This window comes from Pseudonaja textilis, chromosome Z (genome assembly GCF_049901715.1).
Source record: "Pseudonaja textilis isolate UNSWEBS1 chromosome Z, rPseTex1.2, whole genome shotgun sequence".
Lineage (NCBI taxonomy): Eukaryota > Metazoa > Chordata > Lepidosauria > Squamata > Elapidae > Pseudonaja > Pseudonaja textilis.
In genome coordinates, this window is record NC_142008.1 from 26,249,396 (window position 1) to 26,265,538 (window position 16,143).

Consider the following 16,143-nt stretch of genomic DNA (forward strand, 5'->3'; position numbering starts at 1 on the left):
AAGCAATATGTTCAAAAACAAAGGAGAGAGAGAGGTAGAGAAAGAAAAAGAAGAAAAGAGAAAGGGATTGAGAAAAGAAAGAAAGAATTCATCTCCCCCAATACAGTATCTCTTGTCACCCACTGACAGGAAATGCTGTCCCCACAAGAGCTAATTCACAGGCACTGGAAATAGGAACAGCGGGGGTGCCTCCATCACATGACCTCCTCAGCAAAATCCAGAAAAAAAGGCATAAAAGGAAAGGCAGAGAAGTGAGTAAAACACCGGAAATGAATGACATTGATTGGCTTATGATTAAAATGATTTCGAAAGATTGATAGAGTTAAATAAGAAGGCAATAATAAAACCCTGGGTCTGTTGCTAGCTGGTGAACTTGCTAGGTCGAGGCCAGGTAACAATAGTACATACACATTCACCATCCTAACATTTTGGGGTCTCAGTGGCTTAGAAGTGGGGCTAGGCTCTATCACTCAGGAATTGACCCATATTTTAGGGGGATTTGAAACCAATCTATTCTTTATTACCATATTCATCAACCCAGTTAACACTTTCACAAATATAGATGGAATAAATCATCTTCCTTTCAAGATATCATTATTATTAATGATAATAAATCTGTTAGCCTCTAGCACTTATAGAGCACCTTTTAAATGTTCAGAGCGTTCTTCATATATTATTCCAGCAGTTGAATAAACTGTGCAGCTTTGGTATTATTTAAGTTACATATGAAGCCACTTAATGTCATGGATAGAAAAATAATTTTGATTTCAAATACTTTGGGCATAACTATTTTATTTAACTTAGTAAAGAATAAAATATATGACAAAAAAGAAAAAAATAGACTATATAAGAAAGAAAAAGTACCCAAAACCAAAGAGTTAAATGCTGAAATTAAATTTTTCTTCCTTCCTTCCTTTCTTCCTTCTTCCTTTCTTTTTCTTTCCTTCTTTTTTTTCTTTCTTCCTTCCTTCCTTCCTTCCTTCCTTTCTTTTTTTCACATTCAAGTCATTATGACTTTTGGTAATTGCCTGGACAAGTTCCTGCAGTATTCTCAGATTTTAGAAGTGGTCTGCCATTCCCCTTTTTCTAAAGTTGAGAGAGATAGGATTGAGAGAAAGTGATTACCCCAAAATCACCCAGCTGGCTGTGTGCTCAAAGTGAGGTTTCAACTCATGCTCTTCTGGTTTCTAGTTTTAATCACTACACCAAACTGGCTCTTAATTTGAATATATTCAATTATAAATTCACTTTTTTCTAAATTTCGGCAATCCCATTCAAACTCAAAGTAGTCCTGTCATCCAGATTTGTCATAACTAGGCTGTTGCTATATACTGTATTTTATTGACTTTAATTCCAACCAATTTGCTCTTCTTGCAGATAATTCATAAATCTAAGAATTGGTTGTTGCAGTTTTTAAGCATAATAGTTGGGTGATCTTGTCTTTCTTCAGAAGCTAAGCAAGGTGGTTCTTGGCTGAGAAATAAGAATGCCAGAGGTTTAGAATAATGGAAACTTGAGAGGGGTTAAGATTATTGTGCCACAGGCCTACTCCATTGTACTTACCCAAAATGGATGAAATGTGTAGTGCAGTAATTTAGGGAGTTATTAAAGAAAGCATTCCACTCTAAATAATGCTAGAAGAGTAAATAAAGGGTTCTTTATTTATGTAAAGTTAAAACATTGCTTTATTTTTAAAAACTTCCCACTGTTGAAATCAACAGAACAACCATTGAATTTAACATAATTGGATTATTTCCTCAAGATAAGAAAAGAAGAAACCTCAAGCCATTACAGACAAACTGATTCAGAAGTTTAGACATTACTCCTTTAACATCCAATTTTAAAATCTTCTATGGTATGCAGATCTGCATACATGTACTTTTTCAGCTAATATTTTAAAATAATTTAATAACTCTGAATTAATTGTATCTAAATCCAACCTAATATTTAAAAGTGGTTTTGTCTGAGTAAATCTGTACGCATGGGCATGTTTGGAGAGATGCGTGTGTCCATGTACAAACACTAAGCACAATTTCTGACCCCATCATAAAGAGGTTATTTTACAAAATAGATGGTCAAAGGCTACTAAATATAGTTTATTCCAATTCAGATAAATGGAACTTTCTAAGGAAAACTGTTGAAATTATAATAAGAGTTGTTAATGTATACTACTCAGGATATGACTAATCTTGGTTTATTAATCTGGATTGAATCTGATTGGTGTTTGGGTGGGAGATGATTAGGGAAATAGGACTGGGTTAAACTGGGGAATAGAAAATATCCCGAAGAAGACAATACAAATTGCTTTTGAACTGTTTGTAAGAGAACTTCATGGATTCATTCATGTAGCCTTTTAGCCGCTGAAATTGATTCAAATAATCCCATATCTTTAGTTGGTTGCAGTTCTAGAATTTCTTTTAAATTATTCCAGTAAGAATTTGCAAATAACACTCAGCAAATCTAAGTAGTTCTCCAAACACCACTTTTTAAACTGGAATATGTAGCTATAACAGTGTTCTTAACATAACTTTCCACTGCCTTATAAGATATTTATTGCAAAAAACCTTACTATCTTTTTACATTAAATTCCTAATTAATACATTTTGATTGACCAAATCAAACAATATTGTTTTAACAGTTCTGCTTCTAGAAGTTTTATGTGTAAAAAATGAAAAAGTCATAAATTCCTAGTCTATGATGGTTATAGAGACAAATTTAAATTAGAAACTAAAATAGCAAAATATGGTTTGATGTGAGAGATGATTCACAATTTGGGTTAATAATCTTGAGATAGGGAATTTACTGCAATCTGCATCAATGGAGAAACACCAGGTACAACTCTTTAAACAAAAAAAAAGAGTACAAAGAAATAACTAAATGTTTAATGTTAGAGTTTTAAGTAAAATGAAATCTATAGCAAAAAGTTGTATTAAAATCAAAGAAAACTACAGTATATCTGAAACTATACAGAGCACTGTAATATTTTTCTACTGTTTTTTAATTTGGAGTAGTAAAATGGACAATTTGGCATGATGCTCATAGCAGAAGTCAACAAGAGCAATAAATAATCTAATTTACTATATTGTGAATTAATTATAGTTTATATATTCTTTATCCAATAAATGTACCTCACTGGGCTGAATCAAAGCATATTTAAATACAGAATATAATTCTGAAGACTGCACTCTAGTCTTCTTCCAGTAAAATGCTTTTCCTCCCAAGTTAATGTACGCTAAAGCTTTCGTCAAACACATTGGGCATTTGCTCTCATCATTCCTACCTGTACAGATTTAGTGAGAATCAATGCCCAACATATATGTGGGATATTAGGTTGGATAAAGTTAAGGACTGCAATTTGAAATGGATTAGAACAATTGTTATTGATTATGGAAAATTCTTGATAGGTGACATTTGTTGATCATGGGGAAAACATAGCTAATTATTGCCATGTCTGAAATGGATTTTCTATGCTTGAAAGCAATACATCTGAGATCAGCATACTTAAGAAAAAAATGTCTCACTATACCAATTTGATTAACTTCCCAATGGCAGGTGATGGCCATTTCTGGAGGCAATATGGGTGGATTAGGTAGTCCATGCCTCCAGTGCTATCCTAATGACCCAGGAGGAAATGTGATATTTAAGAAGGAAAATAATCTAAATAACTGGATTATTGTTTCCTAAATTAATCCAAAATAAATCTAAGAGCTAATTGAGCTTGATAATTCTATTTTATATATACATAGAATAGTTGAAAAGATGCAATACTAGGAAATTACTCCTTCCTTCCTTCTTCCCTTCCTAAATAATTTATATGATATGTAAAAAAAAACAACTTAGTTTTCAGAGATTCTTTGAATGCTATACTTCACTTAAAGCTTTTTTTCATATTTCTATGTCAAACCATTTCCATAAACAAGCTATCCAGAAAATTGGTTGGGTTTAGTTCATCTTAGTATATTCTTCCTCCCCTCCTCTTACCAGAGTGTTCAGGCTGCAACCTTTCAGTACAACTTTTTTTAATGACTGCTTGTGGCAAGAAAGGTTTTTCTTCTAGCTGTCAATTTGCAGGTATTAAATCCTTACATTTACAGAGGAACCAATATATTCCAAACTGCCTTTTATAATTCATTTCCACAGATGTAAAAATAGAATGAGGCTAAATCATAGTTTTATATTTATTTATTTTGAACCAAAGTTAGCCATGCCTGACTTGAAATCATTATTTTAAAACTAAAATGTACAAAGCACTATTTGTTATTTCTGAATTGAAACTTTAGATATAAAAACAAAAGAATTTTCATATGCAGATTCTAATCCCTAGAATTTCAGGTAAATTGTTCTTGTTTCTTGGTTTTTAAATTTCTAACTCACAAACCATTGCAAGCTGAGTTGAATTTATTAAGGACATTAGTTACAAAATATGCAGATGTTCTGGGAGCACACAATTTTTTATCCTTAAGAAAGAAATCTAGCTATCTTAGATTAACTGGGAACTTGCATAGATTTTCACCAACACTTTCTAGTTTTCACAGATTACAGCCCCAGATGTCAACACATATGACATTCCTAGATAACTATGTAATTGCACTTTATTGTTATCTATCTCTAGGGACATATCTAGATTGAAAATATCATGTTCCCTAATCATGGTTTAATTAAATGTAGATCAAAACTTTGCACCGATAAGCAAATAATCTAATACTTGAACAATATAAACTTTGATTCCCATTATGGTCTTGTGGTGGTAGGAGGAATGCTCTGTATCAAATCTGAAATTCAAGATCTGCAATTCAAATTTTAAACAAATTCAGTTTATAATCTCATTTGATGAAAATTTGAGGGAGAATCACGTTTTCCTATATTTGAACAACATCACAATCCTAATTTAAGGTTGTTTATTTGTGGCTCAGTGTTACGCAAATTCAGCCAGAAACTTTAGTTTATGGCCAGGTTAATAAGCAATCCTGAGCACTGGCTTAATTCAGTGAATCATGGTTAAGTAAACCAGATGTTAAAATGTTTCATAGGCATGATTCATTCTAAAATGGCTTTTATTCTTATGAGTCCACTGTGTGGATGTATAGAAATGAAAATAGATCATATTACAACCAATAATTGTAGACTGAGAAAAAATTAATATTATAATTCTGTTAATATTAATTTAGCACTACAATATTTAATTTGAAGATCTGTATTTTTATTTTTGAACATTACACTTTGCTAACTGAATCTTTCAAATAATGGAATAGAAGGATTCCAAAATTAGCGGATCCTGCTTGCTGTTAGAGAAACTGTTTATCATAAACTCCCAGATTTTTTTACATAGGGATCCACTATTAACAATATTTATGAAATTGAGTAGGATAATGAATGCTGCAGGAAATGCTGGTTCCCTGCTCTGTGAGCCTCTCATACACATTTAGCAGGCCTGGAAGAAAATAAGTCAGATGTTATTAGTTCAATTTAGAGATAGTTAATTGAAGTCCCAGTTATTTGTATTGGTGTATTCTGAAAAGAGCTTTACAAGGCCCTTGCTTTGCTTTGCCTTTGCTTTTCCTGCAAACCATGTGGTGTCATAACGATGCAGGGAAATAGTTTTATTTTTTATTTTCATATTTTTTTAAATGTTTTGATTAGGACTTGAATTATTAAGTTTTCATCTGAGTGTGAATTTTATTGTGTACTACATACACGGTAATAATAATACATTTAATATTATTAAATAACATTTGCCTTATCCTACTGGATAAGTGGACGAAGTGCCAAATCTAAACATCTGGCTGACTGTACCGCCAATCATAACAGTGTATTTCTTCTTGGCATGGAACAATCCGCTAGCGTCTAAAATACTATTTCCCTTTCGTCTTTTCATGGATGGAGAGGACATTTGATTAAACACCTTGCATTGATACCGTCCTATTTCCACCCGTCCCAACAGGAGGCAGGACAAATTCTGGCCCAGGGCTCCGGGGTCCCGCGAGACGTGTAAGCGCGTGACCGGCGACTAGAGCTGAGCTATCGCCAATGGGGAGTTGTTCCTGGCTTTCCGAGCCCAAGCGGGAGGGTACGAGGCTCACTTCTGCTTTCATTTCCTTTGACTAAGGCTCGGACCTTTGAGAGAAAATAGATCCCACTCCCCTGCACCCAGCTTCCCTAGAGCCTCTTCCGATCTAATTAACCCCGAGTCGCTCTTTCGCTGGGGCTCTCTGCTCTGCCTCGCTGTCGCCTGTCGCTTGGGGAGCCCCTGATGTTCGGTCCTCGGTCACGGTCCTCTAGGGTTCATCGAGGCCGGAGAAATAGGGAGAATGGCTGCGCCGTTCCAGCGGGGAGGATTGGCAGAGAGAAGATGCTTTCTTCCCAGGGTCCTTATTCCTTTCTCTCCTTCTTCTCGCTGCCTGCTTTATTCTCATTTCCTCCTCCTCCTCCTCCTCTCCACCCACTTTTTTTCTTTTCTTCCTCTGTTTTTCTTTTCTATATTTTCTGCATTAGTCTTCCCCCCATTCTTCCTTTCCCTTCCTTCTTTTTCTTTTCCCCTGCCTGGTTTCCTCTCCATTCCCTTTTTTCCATATTTCTTCTTTCCAGTTTTCTCCACCATTTTTTTCTACTGTACTTGTTTCTGCTTTTCTGTTCCCTTCCTTTGTTCCTCTTTTTACCTCTTCTTCTCTCCTTTTTCCTTTTCTGCACTTTTTCTTGCTTTTTGCTTTCCTTCTTCCTTCCTTCCCATTTTCCCTTTCCTTTCCTTGTTTCTTTCTTTCTTTTTCTTCCTGGAAAGGGAAGGGTAGAAAGAGAAGAAGTCAGATGTGGAAGATGCAGAGCTGTCTAATGCTGGGGGAGCCGGGGAGAGAGTTACTATGCTCAGACTACTAAGTCCTTGTGGGTCAGCAAACATGCCTTGCAAACTGTCTTAAATCATCCATTCCTCCCAAGCCAGTACCCAACTTGTGGGAACTAGAACTCAGGATCTCTTTTCGTTCATTTGTTTAACTATAAAAAGTGTGTGTGTGAGAGAGAGGGAGGGAGGGAGACAATGAATCATACCACTTAGAAGAAGCCTCAAGCTTCCTATAGATCAGCTTTCCCGCAGAGCTTTTCAATGGGTTAACCTATAATCCCCATCATATACAACTGTCTCTGTCCAGAAAACACCAAATTAGGCAAAGCTGATTAAGGTTGCTTAAAGTGAAGCTTGCTTTCAATCTTAAGTACACTTAAGAACAGTACAGAGAACAGAATGCCTCTTTTGTGAATGACTGCTGTACAATCCTCATCCTTGCACCCTTCTGAGAATTTTCAAGGATGGTATTCCTGAGTCAGAGAATCAGGAAGCAGAGAAGTTCAAGTCTTTTGAGATTTTGATTTGGAGATCCAAGACAGCTGAAAGAAGAGGTCGGGAGAGGGTGAATTCTGGGTGTGTGACTAGCTGGAAGTGGAACATTGGAAAATGTGATGAGGGATAACAATGGAAATGAATCAAGGGACACAAGAAACAAAGACTGTGAAGATTACAAGTATCTTTTAAACATTATTTCAGTACTTAATATTAGGCATCTCTGTGTCCATATCCTCCAATGCTACACAACCTCCAGAAAAACAGGAGTATAATCCTGCCAAAGACCAGCATTTTATCTCCAAAGTCAGTCAGTCAAGAAAGGTGAACACTTCAGCAGCTCAATGTTTTGCACAACTTCTCTGAAGTACCATATTATTTGCAGGGATTTAAATAAAACTATAGTCCTGTATAAAATAGGGAAGAGATCTCTGCTATCAAAATAAAAATGAATTCCATTCAAAAGCATTCTTCATCTACTTTTAGCTTTTAATATCTTTAAAAATATATGTTTAGGCTTGATTCTTACCTGTATTAATTAAAAAATGGACTGCACTTGAGTGTAACATTGTATTTTAATTAATTATGCCTTAGGAATTCAGAAAGGACCACAGCACTTTATGAATAGAAGGTAGATTTGAGTGAATCCTCTCCAACTGGTGTTTGAATTCAGAAAGCTTATGTCAGCCTCCTGTCATGGTCAGGCACCTGCTCCATTTCTATAATTTAGAAGCAGGAGAGCTACTTATATGTCTCAACAAGTGGCTGATCTCTTTACCTAAAAAGTAAAGGGAAAAAAAAGTCTTCCCTGAAGAGGAACCACTTTGCCACCTTAGAGCCATTCATGTAATTTTCTTGCTAACAATACAAAGCAATGTAGTGCTTTAATTATAGTGCATTATTAAATGGTACTTTACTAATATAGTGCTTTAACAATTTGTCATCTACTAACCAAATTTTACTGTTTTGATCCTTGATCAGTTTGGTTGAGGGAACAGTACAGTACATCTGAGTTAGATTTTTGAAAGCCTAGTGTATCTTTTTCCTGGGAAGATTCTGGAAACGAAGCCATTTTGTAAAGAATGGAATATTTAAAAAAGATTCTAAGCCAAAGTTTTCGTTTTGAACTTATAAAACATTAAAATATTCCCTCCCTGCTAAGATGTTTTTTTGTTACAGGTAGGTTTCTATTTGAAAGACAGGTCCTGGTTTTAATAAATAAAAATTAAGTTTTAAAACTTAATTTTTAAACAAAAAAAGGATAAAATTCAGAGGCAGCTTGATATAAGAAAAAGGCAGGGGGGCGGGGTAAGGGGTGTGTGTTGTTGCATGGGTGATCCTGAGAGTGCCAGAAATCTTTTGGAAGAAGAGCAGCCGAGTGTTTCAAGGGTTGAGAATTACGAATTCGATGTCGGCAAGAAACCGACGGGTTTCTCTCTTACAATCGGGGTACAGTTATAACATGGGATCTAAAAGTGGATTGACTCGGAAGGCAATTTATGATAGAGGAGGATTCGCGGGTCCACCGCACTTTTTACAAGAGAAAGAGGACGGGGAAAAGGCTAGGCAAATTCGGTGGAAAGATTCCTCTTTCCCAGGACGTTCAGCAACTCTGCGGCGGCAACGAAGGGAGATGTTGCAACCGGGCGGGCCCTGAAAACAAATTCAACTCCAGGGCGCAAAGTGCAGCCAGATCCAAGCTTATTCCGGCAGAAAAACTAGGAGAGGGGGGAGGGGAGGAGAAGGAAACACAAAACTAAAAGGCAAATACAGTTTTGGATCTGCCTTCCTCTCGATGCTGTTACATAATTGTTTCTCCTGTTGGCATTTGTCCCAGCGTTGTCTTCTCCACCACCCCCCAAGTTTTTTTTTTTAAAGAGAGAAACTGTATGACGCAAGAGGGCCACCGGGAGTGGGGTGGGGGATCTGTAACTGATTATTTGGCTGGGCGCTGCTGCCGCTGGACTCAGTTTCTCGCAGGAAACTCGGGCGCTGCTGTGGTCCCTCGCAATGCCCAGCTTCACCACTCTGTTGTTTTTAAACCCTCAAGGAAGGAGGCGAATAAATCTGCCTGAAGCGGCAGCTTCCTGGCCTTGCTAGGCTCTTGCCAGAGTCGAAAGAAGAGGCGACGGCTACTGTGAAGAGCCCCTCCCTTACTGGGGAGAACTGGGGAGCGCTGCAATGCTGCGGCCGGAAAGAAAGGAGCTGCGAAAGGGAGAATTTGCAGTGGGAGGGTTGGTCGCTGTGGCTAGGCAAGAACAGGGAGGGCTTCGGCAACCGGATCCCCCTTGCGGGCCCCCTCTTTGAAAGGACTGCTGCGGCTGGAAAAGTGGCGAGAATCAACAGTGCAGACGTAACTTACGCTGCTTCTTGGGCTGAGAGGGGCTCTTTTCTATAATGCATTTGGAAAGAGCACGTGGGTGTTGCGAGGAAGAAGGCGAGGCACGGAAAGGGGGTTCAACAGAACCATCCTTTAAATTATTGCAGAGCAGATTCTATATTATGCCTGCACCGTATGGTTTTTATTTCATGCACGCTTTCAAATAAACTGGAGTGTAGAGCTTGTGTGTGTGCGCGCGCGCGCATCAAATCAACGCCCTGCATTATCCTCTTCAGCCGATAAAACAGGCATTTTTTTCATGGTTCTGTGCATGAAAACAGTGAAAAGCGTCTCTGGGTGGGCTCGAACCACCAACCTTTTGGTTAACAGCCGAACGCGTTAACCGATTGCATCTCAGACATCTGTGTTTTCTTGGTTCAAAAAGTTTGCTGATAGAATGATACTCTCCCCCGAAAAAAAGTTCCATAAGTACGTTCATTATGAAATATCCATTTATCGTGGATAAATTCGGCCGGTTTTATTCGTTACACCGCATTCGCTATTTAAATAAATGAATTAAAAGAAACATGTTTAAAACCAACCATGTGATCGGGTTTCAAGATGAAAAATATCTTTTTGTATTCAAACACAAACTAGTCTACTTAGTTCAGAAAAACGTCCAAAGAAAACCTAGTTACCGAGTCATCCTAAGCATGCACGGAGAAGTGAACATATTAAAATTATATAAAATGTAAGATTATTATTGCTTTGTTATTTGAAATGTATACATCTTTAATATATCCACTTTTTTAAAAAAGTGGCTCTCTTGTAGATAGTAAGCATTTAGGTCTGAACACATTTGTTTATTTTGAAGCTGCTTGAGATTATCAACATCTTGTTGAATGCACTTCAAAATGATGACATTATCTCTTCAGTAACAAACGACATGAAATACAGTTTTATTTCTAATATCTTATTTTCTATATTTCTTAAGACTGCCTCCTGGTCTGGTGGAGTTTGGGAGAGAGAAAGAAAGACTTCTGCTGCTTTCCTTGCATGAAGCTAAAAGTCTCTCTCTTTCTCCCCCTGAGAACAGAGCTGGAGACGGTATCCTGTGATCCCAAATAAAGAATGATCGACTGGTAGGAAAATGGGATGGGGAATTTTCCTGCAGACTTTTTGGGGGGATTTTCCCAAGGTCTCCGGTCCTTGGGATTTAAAATCATGAAAGTTTGGTGGTCTCTGAGGTCCAAAAGGTTGGCGATCCCTGCTCTAGTCAACTTTTTAAAAAATCTCTGATGCAACTATGGTATAAGTTTGAGTTTAAATACACAAGGACACTCACTGATCACTGTTGCTCTGTATTAGTTTTGCTTCTCATTGGTTCATGCAAATCACATATGATCTGGACAAAAGGCACACATTGATTCTTGATTTTCTAGCAAATTCTACCATTTAACTTCACTGTTTCCCATGACACTGTCTCAGTTCTCTGCGCTCAAAGGCATCTGTATTCTAGACTAGAATCTTTTCTTACCAAATAGTTTTTAACCATTTTAATTGGTTTTAATGGTTGAATACGTTGATTTTGTGTTTAAATTGTATACGTTACCAGGTGTCACATGTGAGTGAAACGGGTAGCTATATAAATTCAACCAATCAATAGGGCAGAAAAGTGACCACAGGTTTTGCTTTAAAGGTCTGCTTTTAGAAGGATTTTTAAAAACTAGAAATCTGGTGATTATAGCAGTAGAAGAAACTGCCTCCCTGCCATAGATTTTCAATTATCAAGAGGAGAAATAAAAAAGTGCAAATGTTTTTTGTTTTACCCAGAGTTATAAATGAACTCAGATTTCATTCCTCTATATGCATACATTTCTGTTTATTACTTCCATTAATTCCCCAAAATTGAACATAAACAACACCATATCTTTAATACAGTAAGTACACTTTTTATGAAGTACACATTGAGTCCCAGTTACATGATTCATTTATAATATTACAATATTTTCTTTATTAAAGAGCAACCTAAAGTGTATTTTAGTGGATCAAAAATCTGTATGTTAAATATTTTTGCTTTATCAAGATGGATGATATGGAAAAAGAATAAAAGAGGAGCATCTTAACATTTCAGATTTTGTTACAGTGAAATAGGTGGTTATAAATTAATTTTGTAGGTAGATTGGAAATTAATTTACATAAATTTCTACACAAACTAGCTAATCCTGCTAATCCCCTAGGAAGTTCTTGAATTCAAATGTAATACTGGATTCAGGTTTTTACAATATTAAAATCCTGCAGGTAAATATGTAGATCCTGAAATAGTGTACATATAAATAGCCTACCTATATTTCTCCACAATTCCACTCTCATCCATTTCTGTAACTGTACTTCTAAAATGTTTGGGGTACAAAATAGAATCACAGAATTGGAAGGGACAACTTAAGACAATTGACTGCAACATCCTGTTCAGGGCAAAAATTCAAACTAAAGCATCCCTGATAGATGGCTAGTTTGCTTCTCCTTGAACACTTGCAGTGATGGAGACACTACCAGCTCTCTCAGTAATTAACCCTTTTGTTAAACTAACATGCAGTTGGATTATTCTTTCCTCTAAAGTAATTGTCTTTATTCCACATTTCTGCCACATTCTGCATTCTGAAAGGATAGAGAAGAGGTTGTAGCTTTCTTCTGTGTGATATTCCTTTTGGTATTTTTTTTAAAGCTATCATATTTTCTGTCATCACCTTTTTCAAGGCTAAATATTCCACTTCCTAAAATACACTTTTCTTGTAATTTTCCAATCTCCTTATTGCTCTATCCTGCACTTATTTTTATTTTATGGGTTTTCCTTAACAGGTGGGGTTCAGAACTGGACAAAGTATTTAAAGAAGACCTGATCTGTTCAGAACCCAGTGTTTATATTTTTAAAAAATTATATAAAATTGCATTTTTGGCAGCCACATTATGCCTGTACCTGACTCATAATCAGCTTGTGGTCAGCTACAATCCCAAAACCCTTTCATGCATTTGGTTTCATTTTTTTAAATGAATAAGTCTGTATTTTTCTCTGTTAAACTTTATTCTGGTAATTTCAGTCTTTTAATCAAGACAATTTTGATTTTCATTTCAACTAGAGTGTTAAGTAACTGCATGCTATATTTTTATCATCTATAAAAAATATTCTATTTTTTTCCTTAATAAAAATGTTAAATAGGATTAGAATCAGAACTCAACAATCATGAGATACTACACACACACACACACACACACACACACACACATTTATTAAAACTTTATTAAAAATAACAGAAGGGAAGAACAAATATAACAAAAGAGCAGTAAAAAGTCAAAAAAAATGAAGAAAGAAAAAAATATATTAAAAAGTGGCTTTCACTATTCTTCAGTTATAAGTACAAATTTATTTAGAATATCATGGGATACTTTGGATGTTAAATTCTGTACATCAGTGGTTCTCAACCTGTGCTCTGCGGATCTCTCGTGAGCCACAATGTCATCATAGGGTGTTCATGAAGGCTGATAGAAAGGTTACTTTTGTATTTGGTGCACAGGGATAAAGAGGCAGAGGTGAGAGTGAAAGGCTAACAAGATTTATTGTAACATTGTAAAGCAGCCACGGCTTGCTGCTAACTAACAGGTGCCCAGCTGATAGAGAACAGCTGATTCCATTTGACAGCTCCTTTTATACTCAGCTGTCAAATGGAATCAGCCAATCAGGAAGGGTTCTGGCTCCCGCTCAAAGAGTGGACCGGAGTGAAGACTTCAGTAGAATGCTACATTCCTTCCCTGTAGTTATATGTAGGATAGTAGGCGGGACATTGCCTACTATCACCCCGATCTCCTCACTCCGGCCAGAGCATTTGAAGGGAGAGGACCAGCTGCAGAACTGGGGGTGATGTTGAAAATTCACACGGGAGTACATCAGGAACTGGCAGGGAGTTTTCTAAAGGTAGGCCTGCCTCAAGACACCACTTTTCGGAATTCAGCTCCAGTTCTTTCTTGTAGGTCACCGGGGAATTCACATCACTTGCTTTGGCCTTGGCTTCTTCCAGAGACGGATCTGTCGGGGCACTCCAATGACTTCTCAGTTGGTCAATGTGCCATCATCAAATTCTCCCATCGGCCAATCTTATTCTATAAGATTTTAGCCCAGTAACTCCCTCTATCCACCCTGGCAGCCACAGTGGGTTTCACACATAATTTTGATGTAGACCGGGTTGTTTAGGCTAAAGGTTCTAACTCTGCTGCTCGAATCTAAGGGGGTTGCAGAGGCATAAGCCGGATGCAGATAGTCAATGGTGGTTCTCAGCCGCCTGCCCATTAGTAGTTCTGTGGGTGAGAGATTAGTTGCAGAGCTAAAGGTAGTGTGTTGAGTTAGGAGATATAGGGCAACCCAAGAAGGCCAATCCCCTTCAGTTATTCTGCCTAAAACCTCTTTTGCTGATCTAACAGCTCATTCAGCCAAGCCATTCGTTGCTGGGTGATAAGGAGAGATAAGGGCATGTCTGATTCCCCTTTGGGCTAGGAATAGTTCAAAGGGGCTGGAAATGAACTGGAGGCCGTTGTCAGAAACTAGGGTATCTGGGTAACCATGAGTCCCAAAAATCTATCAAGGGCCCTAGGCACAGCTTCTAAAGTTGTAGACTTTAGCAGGGATAGCTCAACCCATTTAGAATAGGAGTCAACCAAAACTAAGAATGTTTTCCATTGGAAGGGGCCTGACAAATCTATATGGTCTCAGGACCAAGGAGTCTTGGTATTCTCCCACTCCCCAGGCATGGCAGCAGGAGATACTGGCCTTGAAAATTGACATGTTTGGCACCCTTGTACCTTCTTGTTTACTGTCTTGTTTAATCCAGTGATGCGTTGCGGGTCCCAGTGCCAGGATGAATCAGCTGACGACCTGCACCCAGGCAGACTGTCTGGGCGGGCTCCTCTTGATGGCAAAGATGACAGCGACACAAAGGTTTCTTTTGGTGAGAGGAAGCCCAGATAGTACTACGCACCTCTCTTTTATTGTGCAGCAAGCGGGGGGTTAGGTTACACATGAGGTTAGACAGGAATAGGGAATATTGCCATATATGGCTAATCCTTATGCTATAGCCAACTCAGGTTTTACACGTTGCTGTTCCTATAGTGTCGCCCTATATGTGTATTGGGTTTTCTGAGTACGTGACTTCCTACTGATGTGTCATGATATTGCAACAATCCAGGCCACCAAACATACCTTTAGGCCAGTCTTCATCCTGGTTATCCCAGGATGCCCTTTATGTAACACATCTAAAATATGAGGCCTAAAATTTGTAAGGAACAACTACCCTGCTCCCTCATAGGAGGCATCCTTCTTGAACACTCAGTTCAAACTGGTGTGCTTTAAAATGGCACAAATCCACTGCTACAGCCCTCTTACACCCCTTTACACCCAGTCCCAAGCTTGACACCACTGTGTATCTTTGGAAGTAAATTGAGCAATGTCAGCAGCATTGAATGGCAATTGCAGTTCATCAATGAGGAAAATAGAGGATGTTGGGGCAGGGTCAGATACAGGAACAGGTAAAGGGCACCTGCTTAAAGCATCTGCATCTGCCACATTCTTGCCAGGCCTGTAAGTAAGGGTGTAACTTAGGCAGCCAAAAATAAAATCTAACGTGTCATTCATGGAGATAGGATAGGAGGACTTTATCTGTTTCCAGCTAAAATGCCCAGCAAAGATTGATGATCTGTGACAGGTTGAAAATGATGGCCATAAAGGTGTTCATGAAACTTTTTAACGGAAGGCCTCTTTATCTATTTGGCTGCAGTTTCTCTCTGTTTGGGATAGTGTTTGAGAGAAAAATGCTATAGGAGCTTCTTGACTTTGAAGCTTATGGCATAAAACAGCATCTATCCCAAAAAGTGAAGCATCACATACCAAAACTAAAGGGAGTGAATTGTTGAATTGAAACTTTTGTGAAGTCAATAATGACTTAACGGGTTCAAAAGAGGATTGTTCCTTAGTGCCCCATTTCTTAGCATCCAATAGTCTATGTAAAGATTCTGCCACAGTTGCTTTATGGGGCAAAAATGAACTGTAAAAATTTAGGAAGCCCCAAAATGCTTGCAATTCAGTTTTTGTAGTAGGAACAGGGGTTTCCTGAATGGCTCTAACTTTAGATTCAATTGGGTGTATCCCAGCAGAATCAATGTGGTATCCCAAAAAGTCTATCTGATCAGTAACAAATTTGCATTTTTTTTTCTGTTGATCTTAAGCCCTGTCTTTTTGAAACAAGACAATACTCTTTTTAATTGACTTAAAAGATCTTTGGTATTGTCAGCTGCAATAAGGATGTCATCAAAGTAGGGGATAACTCCTGGGATGTTGTATAATAAATGTTCCATTATGGATTGGAAGATGTCTGTTGCTATGCTTATGCCAAATTGGAGGCGCTTGCATCTGAAAGCGCCTCTCTGTGTTATTCTTGTCTGTGCTTCA